Source organism: Pelodiscus sinensis, chromosome 5 (assembly GCF_052426305.1).
Source record: "Pelodiscus sinensis isolate ZL-2025 chromosome 5, ASM5242630v1, whole genome shotgun sequence".
NCBI lineage: Eukaryota > Metazoa > Chordata > Testudines > Trionychidae > Pelodiscus > Pelodiscus sinensis.
Window position 1 is genome coordinate 21,599,756 of NC_143056.1, and position 8,594 is coordinate 21,608,349.

Sequence of the window (8,594 nt, forward strand, 5' to 3'; positions counted from 1 at the left end):
CCCCTGTGCAACTGCCACAGCCACCTCAGCTCTGTGAAGCGTCCGGGGGCTCAGAAGGAGGGATGGCTCTGACATCCACACCTAGAGGCATGAGGAGGGCATCCTCCCCTTCAGTAGATGGGGTGGAACGCCGGGCTCGTTTGCTGCGCCTCCCCATGGCAACCTTCCAACCATCAGAGGAGGAGGGCTGGGCCCGATTAGGAGAAGAGCCACGGGACAAGGGCAGTGGTGGGAGGGCAAGGGAAGACAGGGGCTAGGCAGCTGGGGAAGGGGAAACCTCCCCCTGAGGTAGGCCCTGTCCGAGTCCCGTCTCCGACCCCGCCGCCCTCTCCTCCACAGGCCCGGCCTTGCCGCTTTTGGTGGTGGCAGCGGTGCCCGCACGTTCGTGGCTTCACTGGGGTTCTCTGCTCTAGAGCAGAGCCCAAGCAGGAATGACGACGGTCATGGTTGGAGGAGGGATGACCCCAGGGTCTAGACCATCAGGGCTACCGGCGATGGTAAGGCCGGTGCCCTCCTGGGCGTCAGGGGTCCCGAATGCACCTCCAAGCCGGGCCAGAGGGCAGTCCCTTAGGACGTGCCCTGTTGCCCAAGAGAGAAAGCACTGGGCCCCTTGATAGGGTACTGGGCCCCTTGATAGGGCACCAGAAATGACCCTTCTCAGGCTTCTCCACCACACCCCGCTGGCAGGAGTTGGATTTGCACCTGCCGGAGGAAAGAGAGAAAGGGTGAAGGGTAGGGTCCTTGCAGCCCAAAGGAAGGGGACTTAGGACTGACAAGAGCCTCCCCAATGTGGAGAGGAAAAGCAATAGGGAGGCATTGGGGAGGAAGGGAGGAACGGAGGAAAATACCACCCATATGCCCAGGTCCTCCAAAGACTCAAGTGGGACATGGACTCCCCCCACCGCCAAACCCTTCACCAATTCCTGGGCGGCAGCCTCCACCGCCAGGAAGAATACCACCTTCCCGAACATCTTGGAGGCTGCCACCATGGCTGCAGGCCCCACCGCATGGGCCAACGCCCTCATGTAGCTCTCCACATGGGGCGAGGCCAACACCAGGAGACAACGGACCCCGTGCGCCCTGCTCAGGGTGGGGAAGAGGCCGCAGCTGCCGGGGATGGAATTCCAGAAGGTGGCTTTGGTGGACCAGGAGGCAGTAGGTGGGAGGGAGGGGGTGGCAGCTACCTGGGTGTACGCCCTGGGGTCTGGGACACCATTGTCCCCAGAGCTGGTGGAAGGAACAGGGGGACAGGAAAGAGGAGAAGCCATGGCCGAGGCTGTGGCAGGGGGGTTAGCCTTCACCACAGGAAGTTTTGCCTTCCAGGCGGGGCTCTTTCACTTCTTGGTCCCCTGGCCCTTCCTGCCCTTCAGGGAGGCTTTCTCGGTGGTGACACTGGTGGCAGAAGGTGCCACGGCAGGAGCAGTTGGGGTTCTGGAATCCCCACCCATGTCCACCACCTCTGCTGCACGAGTGGGTGGCCCGGCAGCCTCAGAGGGTTCAGTGTTCATAGAGGCAGTGAGGGGCGGTGGGCATGGGCATCGCACGACTGCCCCTCCATTATGTTCATGGATGGAGGGGCGGAGGGGGAGGGGGAGAGACAGGGACAGACAATTAGGGGAGCTCAATAGTGCCAAGGAGCAGGGGAGAGGGATGGAGAGAAAGGCTCACCACTCCCCCTGCTAGGCTGGAAGCAGGGTGAGAGGGCAGCAACGCACATAGGAACAAGGGGTACAGCTCCCAGCACAGGATGGTAAGAGCCGCTCCTCTGGCTGCACGGGGAATGCGAGAGGGTCAATTATTTGAAAGACACGTGGGAAGTGAAACGGTGCGTAGGGGGAGGGTAACTAAAGAAGAGTGGGAGGCTCCGGCGCCAAACAAGATGACAGAGGGGGGCAGGGGCGGATATAGGGCAGGGCAAGCGTGGCGGCCACCCCAGGCCCTGCGTTTCAAGAAGCCCCACGCATGCGCCGTGTCAAAGGGGGGGCCCCGAAAAATTGTGCTGCCCTGGGCCCTGCAAAATCGTCATCTGTCCCTGGAGGGGGGCATGGGCACACGAGAAGAGGGGAGGGGAATGTAGGCTGCGAGGAGGGGCCTGCTCAACAAAGCAGGGTGGGTAGCAAGACACCGCTGGGGGGTGGGAGGGACTAGTGTGCTCACAGGAGCCTGAGTGGCAGGCTCACAGCACCTGCTGCAAGACCCAACAGAGCAAGGGAGGGGTGGGGAGGCAAGCAGTGGGGCCAAGGATGGAGATGGCCCCTTCAGCACCTGGGGCTGGGACAGGAGCAGCAGCAGCTGAGATGCAGAGGAGCCAGCGGGGGGCAGAGGGAACCACCCCCCTTGTGGAGGGGAAGGAAGAACCCCAGGAGTTGCTGTAAAGCAACCCCCTTACCTCCTCTACTCCAGAGGGTATAGAAGCCATAGGAACGGTAAGGTCCAGGCCTGCAGCAGTGAAGAAAGGGGCCAGGCAGTCCCCAAAAAGATGGAAAATGGGGGTCCTCCTCCCCCCACCCAGGGTGAGGGCAGCAGAGGCCCCCCTATCCACCACCACACCCCCAGCAGCTTCTGCAGCCAGCTGAGGGGTGGGGGGAAGAAGGCTGCCTGCAAACTGAGCAGGCAGAGAGACAAGGGTACCTGACCCAAAAGTAGCCTGGGCCTCCCTGGCACAACTCCAGTATCCCCCCTCCCCTCCCTCCCAAAAAGAGGGAAAGGGTGCGGGGGGGGGGGGGGGGAGGGGGAAGCACAACAAGCCCAGACCAGCAGCCTGCTGTGCTCATTGGAAGAGTGGTTCCTCTCGCCACCTCGAGGTCATGTGACAGGGCAGGTGAGCAGGCTTGATTAGAAGGGGAGAGAGGCAGCTCTGGAGAAAAAAAACCCAGCAACTGCCCTGGTTAATCAGGAGCAGCTGAGATAGGACTGACAAATCAATTAAGAACCAGTTGAGCTGACTTCAGGTTGTCACAGGACCTCTTTAAAAGCCTTCTCGGTGAGGAGGAGAGTGGAAGAGGAGTTTGAAGGCAGTGGAGGGAAGTGAGAGCTGATAAGGAAAAGGACAGAGAAGCTGAAAACTAAATGTCAGCACTGCCAGAACAGAGGAGGAAGGGAAGGAGCTCTGACTGGGAGCGTTTGAGCTCCCTTCCCCAAGCGGCCTGAGAGCCCTGCTGGTGACTGAGGGGGCCTAGTTACTCAGCCCAGGTTGACCAGGGCATCTGCACCCCATTAGCCAAGGGTTAGAAGCCCAAAACACTGGAAAAGGCAAGTGAGACTGTGGGGTTATAGAAAGAGCAGAGGTCTGGGACACAGGCGTGGGTCTGACCCTGCCACACCTGTAATAAAAAGTAGGAAGGGTATGGCTAGGACATTTCTAAACCCTGACAGTTCCTCCAGTGGTGGCAATAAGCAGGGGGCCAAAGCATCTGAGATGTAATGGAGGGCAGCCCTCACACTATTCTGAGTGTTGAGCTAGCCCCTCAGCAGCCCCAGAATGGAGAAAGTGTAAGGTGCTATCTTTGTGCCAGAAACACTGCACTAGCACAGGGATAAAGGGAGAGCATCCTCTCCAGGTTAGCTCCTCACAATATGATAGACATGCATGTAGCAGGAGCTAGGAGACAACACACAGGAGAGTTAGACAGTCTGTTCAGAACAGAACATATGTCACAGAACAAAAAACAAAACTCAGAGTCCTTGAATATCAAGAGCAAGGGTCATTGTGCTCCAAACTGGAGCCTTAACATTCTGATTTTTTTTGAAAGATAATATCTGTTTAAAAAGTAAGCAAGCCACACCTGGAGTCACTGACACACAATCAATGCAGACCACCACCATGCCATTTTCACAGGATCACTTTTCAAATGACCAGCACCATAAATATAATCTGGGATCTGATAAACAAGCTGGGTCTTCTCTGCTTGCACATCAATAGGCTAAATCCAGTCCTCAGTTACACTTATTCCGCCATTATAATTTATTGATTGCATTGGTGGATATCAATGCACAACAGCTATCTGGTTTTCCCCCTCTGATTTTAAGTAATGCATATTTCATCACATTACCTGGTAGAGGTGCAGGCCGGATGTTCTAGTTAACATGTATTGTCAGTACAGCTTTAAAATTTACTCTGGCTTTTAAATTATCAACAAAATTCTTTTTGAATTAGTGATAAAAAAAAACCCTTCCATTTCAGTTATCTTCTGTTAGACAAATATTTAAGGCCTGACCATGCAGTCCTAACTTGCAAAAGTAATTCTCACTTACGTGCGTGATGTCACTGAAATCAGTGGAACTACTTGAATAATCAGGAGTTCTTATAAATATCTGCAAGTAGCATTCATTTGGTGAACCAGTGCCACTTGAAATTTTGAAACAGGAACATTCTGAAAGGCCAAGGCACAGACATAAGTTTTGGGAAGAGAAAGTGTTTTCCAGGAAAAAGGCATTCTTTTCTGCCCCACTAGCTAAAAGTACAATTGAGTCTGTCTCCATGTTTATTTCACTATGTATGACATTTTAAAATTTGCTGCGACAATACAATTGGCAAGTTAGTTGAATTCTTGAAGTAGCTCCATGCTACTGGCTAGACCTATAAGCCAGTAGGCACTGTATAAAAATTTCTACACATAGCTCTGCCAGTGAAAGTGAATCTTGCCTTAGCTATGCCCTTCAAGAGGAATGAGGATGAAACCACATCATGGGCATTCTAAGGCAGAATATGAATTCGTGATTTAAATACTGGTGTTACAAGGAGAACACAAAGTACCTCATCGTGAATTTCACCATCTGTTACATTTTTCCTATGTCCCGTGTTTGCTAGACACAAAGACCTCTTGCCAGTTTCTTCCTCTCCCCATGTTTATCATAATCATGGAGAGAAGTGCTACGCTGTGAAATTATGATGGGAAACCATTTTAGTGAAAGTATAAGGAGATTTTGTTACAGAAAAGCTACAATGTGAAATTTATATGGCAAAACAATTTCAAGGCAGGACCATTAAAATACATTTCCAGTTTAAGAAAAAGACTGTGGTGATGTGATTACAATCCTAAAACAAATATGAGAAAAATTGCAGATTAGTTTTGTAATAATGAAATAAGGTCAATGCAAATTAAATTGTTTTAATGCAAATAATATTAAACAAAAACAAAATAATATTAAGACATAAGTCCACAACAATAAGGGAAATTCTGGGTTAAGGCCCTATGCACTTCTGGTGAAAATGTCACTGTGCAAAAGAAGCAGGAGGAGAGACCATATTCTTGTATATTTGCTCTGCTGTGTCTTCAACTCATAGCTACTTAAGAGTAAATTTGTGTTTTATAAGATTATTGCACAGCTTATTGGATGCTACATGTTTCACATTCATAAATTAAATATGAAGAACTTCAGCCATGATATTGTACAGACTAATATGTATAGTCACATAGGATTGCATTTATTGAGTACAGGCAGTCCCCGGGTTACGTACAAGATAGGGACTGTAGGTTTGTTCTTAAGTTGAATCTGTATGTAAGTCGGAACTGGCGTCAGCTGCTGCTGAAACTGATCAGTTTCAACATCGGCTGAATCTGGACGCCAGTTCTGACTTACATACGGATTCAACTTAAGAAACCCAGGCGTCCCCAAGTCAGCTGCTGCTGAAACTGATCAGCGGCTGATTCCAGGAAGCCCAGGGCAGAGCAACTCTGCCTCGGGCTTCCTGTAGTCAGCCCCTGGTCAGTTTCAGCAGCGGCTGACTTGGGGACGCCTGGGGCAGAGGAGCTGGGGTGCTGCTGGGTTGCTCCAGTAGCGCGGCTCCTCGGCGCTACTGGAGCAACCCAGCAGCACCCCAGCTGCTCTGCCCCAGGCATCCTGATTCAGCCACTGCTGAAACTGACCAGCAGCGGCTGAATCAGGACGCCTGGGGCAGAGCAGCTGGGGTGCTGCCGGGTTGGTACAGTAGCGCCGAGGAGCGGCGCTGCGGGACCAACCCGGCAGCGCCCCAGCTGCTCTACCCCAGGCGTAGGCAAGAAAAGCCTGGCACTAGCTGCACCCCCGCCCCCCCCCCAGCAGACCAGGGAGACGCGGGTGGCGGGACCGCCTGCGTCCTACACAGCTTTGCTCCGTCTCCCTGGTCTCCTGACCAGGGAGACGGGGAGCAAAGCCTTGGAGCACGCCTGCAGCGGGACAGCCCAGGCGCACCCGGGCTGTCCCGCTGCGGGCGTGCTCCAAGGCGTTGCTCCCGGTCTCCCTGCAGACCAGAGAGACGGGGAGCAGCTTTTCTCGCCCCGGAGGACGGGCGCGGTGGGACTGCAGCACATCTGGGCATCCCACTGCTCCAGTCCTCCGGGGCGAGAAAAGCCCCGTTCGTAACTGCGGATCCGACATAAGTCGGATCCACGTAACTCGGGGACTGCCTGTATTTGTTTTTTCCTCCTTCCACTGGTCATTCTTACTTCCCCTTCCCACAGTTAAAATTTCATCCTGAAGTGCAGAATCATAACTGCTAATGTTGCTCCTACCCATATATTTCCCAAGAAATAAGAGCATAGACTGACAGGCGCTGTGTCAAATTCATTCTACAATAAGGATGTTAACTAACGATTAATTTACTAGTTGAGTAGTTGACAGAATTTCCAGCAACTACTTGACTAGTTGATAGGCACTTCCTCATTCCTCCTTTGAAATGTACAAGAGCCGCAGCAGGGACTCTTGTACATTTCAAAGGAGGAATGAAGAAATCCACATGCAGCCCAGGGCCAGTGGGAAGTCCCGCTGACTCCGGGTGGCATGCGGGCGTGCCAGCTTTGAAATGTGTTTGGGGGTTACTTGCTAGTTGCCTGAAAGAAACTCTGCTGAGCTTGTCTCTCTCTGTTTGTTTGTTTGTCTGGAGATTCAGGGGCTGAACTGTTCATTTGAAGGACCATGTGCTGTGGCCAGCAGTTGGAAGCTGTGAGCTTCTTAACGAGGATTTGAAATCTAGAAACCCCTGTTCATTGGTTGAGCCTTAGCCAGGGGGCGGGGCTATCAGGAAAGCCAGGGATTTATAAACCCCAGGGCTATGTCTAGACTGGCATGATTTTCCGAAAATGCTTTTAACGGAAAAGTTTTCCATTAAAAGCATTTTCAGAAAAGAGCATCTAGATTGGCACGGATGCTTTTCCACAAAAGCACTTTTTGCGGAAAAGCGTCCGTGGACAGTCTAGACGCACTTTTGCGCAAAAAAGCCCCGATTGCCATTTTTGCGATTGGGGCTTTTTTGCGGAAAACAAATCTCAGTTGTCTACATTGGCCCTTTTGTGCAAAAGTTTTGTGCAAAAGGGACTTTTGCCTGAACGGGAGCAGCATAGTATTTCCGCAAAAAGCACTGATTTCTTACAGTAGGAAGTCAGTGCTTTTGCAGAAATTCAAGCGGCCAGTGTAGACAGCTGGCAAGTTTTTCCGGAAAAGCGGCTGATTTTCCGGAAAAACTGGCCAGTCTAGACACAGCCGAAGAGTAAGCAACCAGGGAGCTTTGTGAACAGATGCAGCTAACAGGGAGTTTCAAGAAGGAGTTTTTAAGGGGAACTAGAGGGGGTGAGGTACACTTGCCAGTCTTTAAAACTTTTAAACTAAACTAAAACCAAAACTTCCTGATTTAAATAAAAATCCTATCAATAACCTAAGTAGCTATAGGAGAGAATGCAGGCAGAAGCCCAGCAGCAGAGTGGAGGCTATCCTTTTTATTGCTCTCAATGTAGCATGTATGATTACCTGCCCTGTGGTGTATGTGTGCATTCAGTGCAAGGAGCTCCTGGCCCTCAAAGACTGTGTACAGGCTTTGGAGGCCAGGGTGGCTGAATTGGAGGAGCTAAGGGAAGCAGAGAGGTATGCAGATGTGGCTTTCCGGGACACTAGAACTGTCCCACCTCCAGTGAGACAGTCCCTGTGCTGTTAAGGAGAATGAAAGGCTCAGGGAAGGAGAAGAGTCAACTGGAGCAAAGGGAAATGATACCATAGTTGGGACCCTCCTTCCAGAGAATGTTATGGTATCCTCTCACACTGAGGATACACCTCCAGGGGAGGGAACTCCAGTCATTAGGAAAAAAGCAGCTGTTAGTAATGGGGGATTCAATCATTAGAAATATAGATAGTTGGATTTGTGATTACCAGGATAGGTGTATGGTGACTTGCCTCCTTGGTGCGAACGCTGCGGATCTCTCGAGACATCTAGATAGACTTATGTGTAGTGCTGGGGAGAAGCTGGTAGTCATGGTACACATAGGTACTGATGACATAGGGAAGGATAGAAGAGAGGTTCTGGATGCCAAATAGGCTGCTAGGAAAGAGATTAATATCCAGGACCTCTATGGTAGCGTTCTCTGAAATGCTTCCAGTTCCATGCTCAGGGCCAGGTAGGCAGGCAGAGCTTCAGAGTCTCAGTGCATGGATGAGACGATGCTGTAGAAAAGAGGGGTTAAGATTTATTAGGAAATGGGGAAACTTTTGGGATAGGGGGAAGGAAGGGCAGATAAAAAGATATCTTTTAAAAAGTGGAAGTCAAATCCTAGTGAGGAAAATAGGACCATAAACTTTGTCAAATTAAGTATAAAAATATAATACGAAAAGCCAAAAAGCAGTTT

The 8,594-nt window shown here is 51.3% G+C and overlaps 1 pseudogene; it reads left to right on the forward strand.

The window, feature by feature from the left end:
• Positions 1-887: 887 nt before the first annotated feature.
• LOC149524296 (uncharacterized) lies at positions 888-7,909 on the forward strand (annotated as a pseudogene).
• The last annotated feature ends 685 nt before the right edge of the window (positions 7,910-8,594 follow it).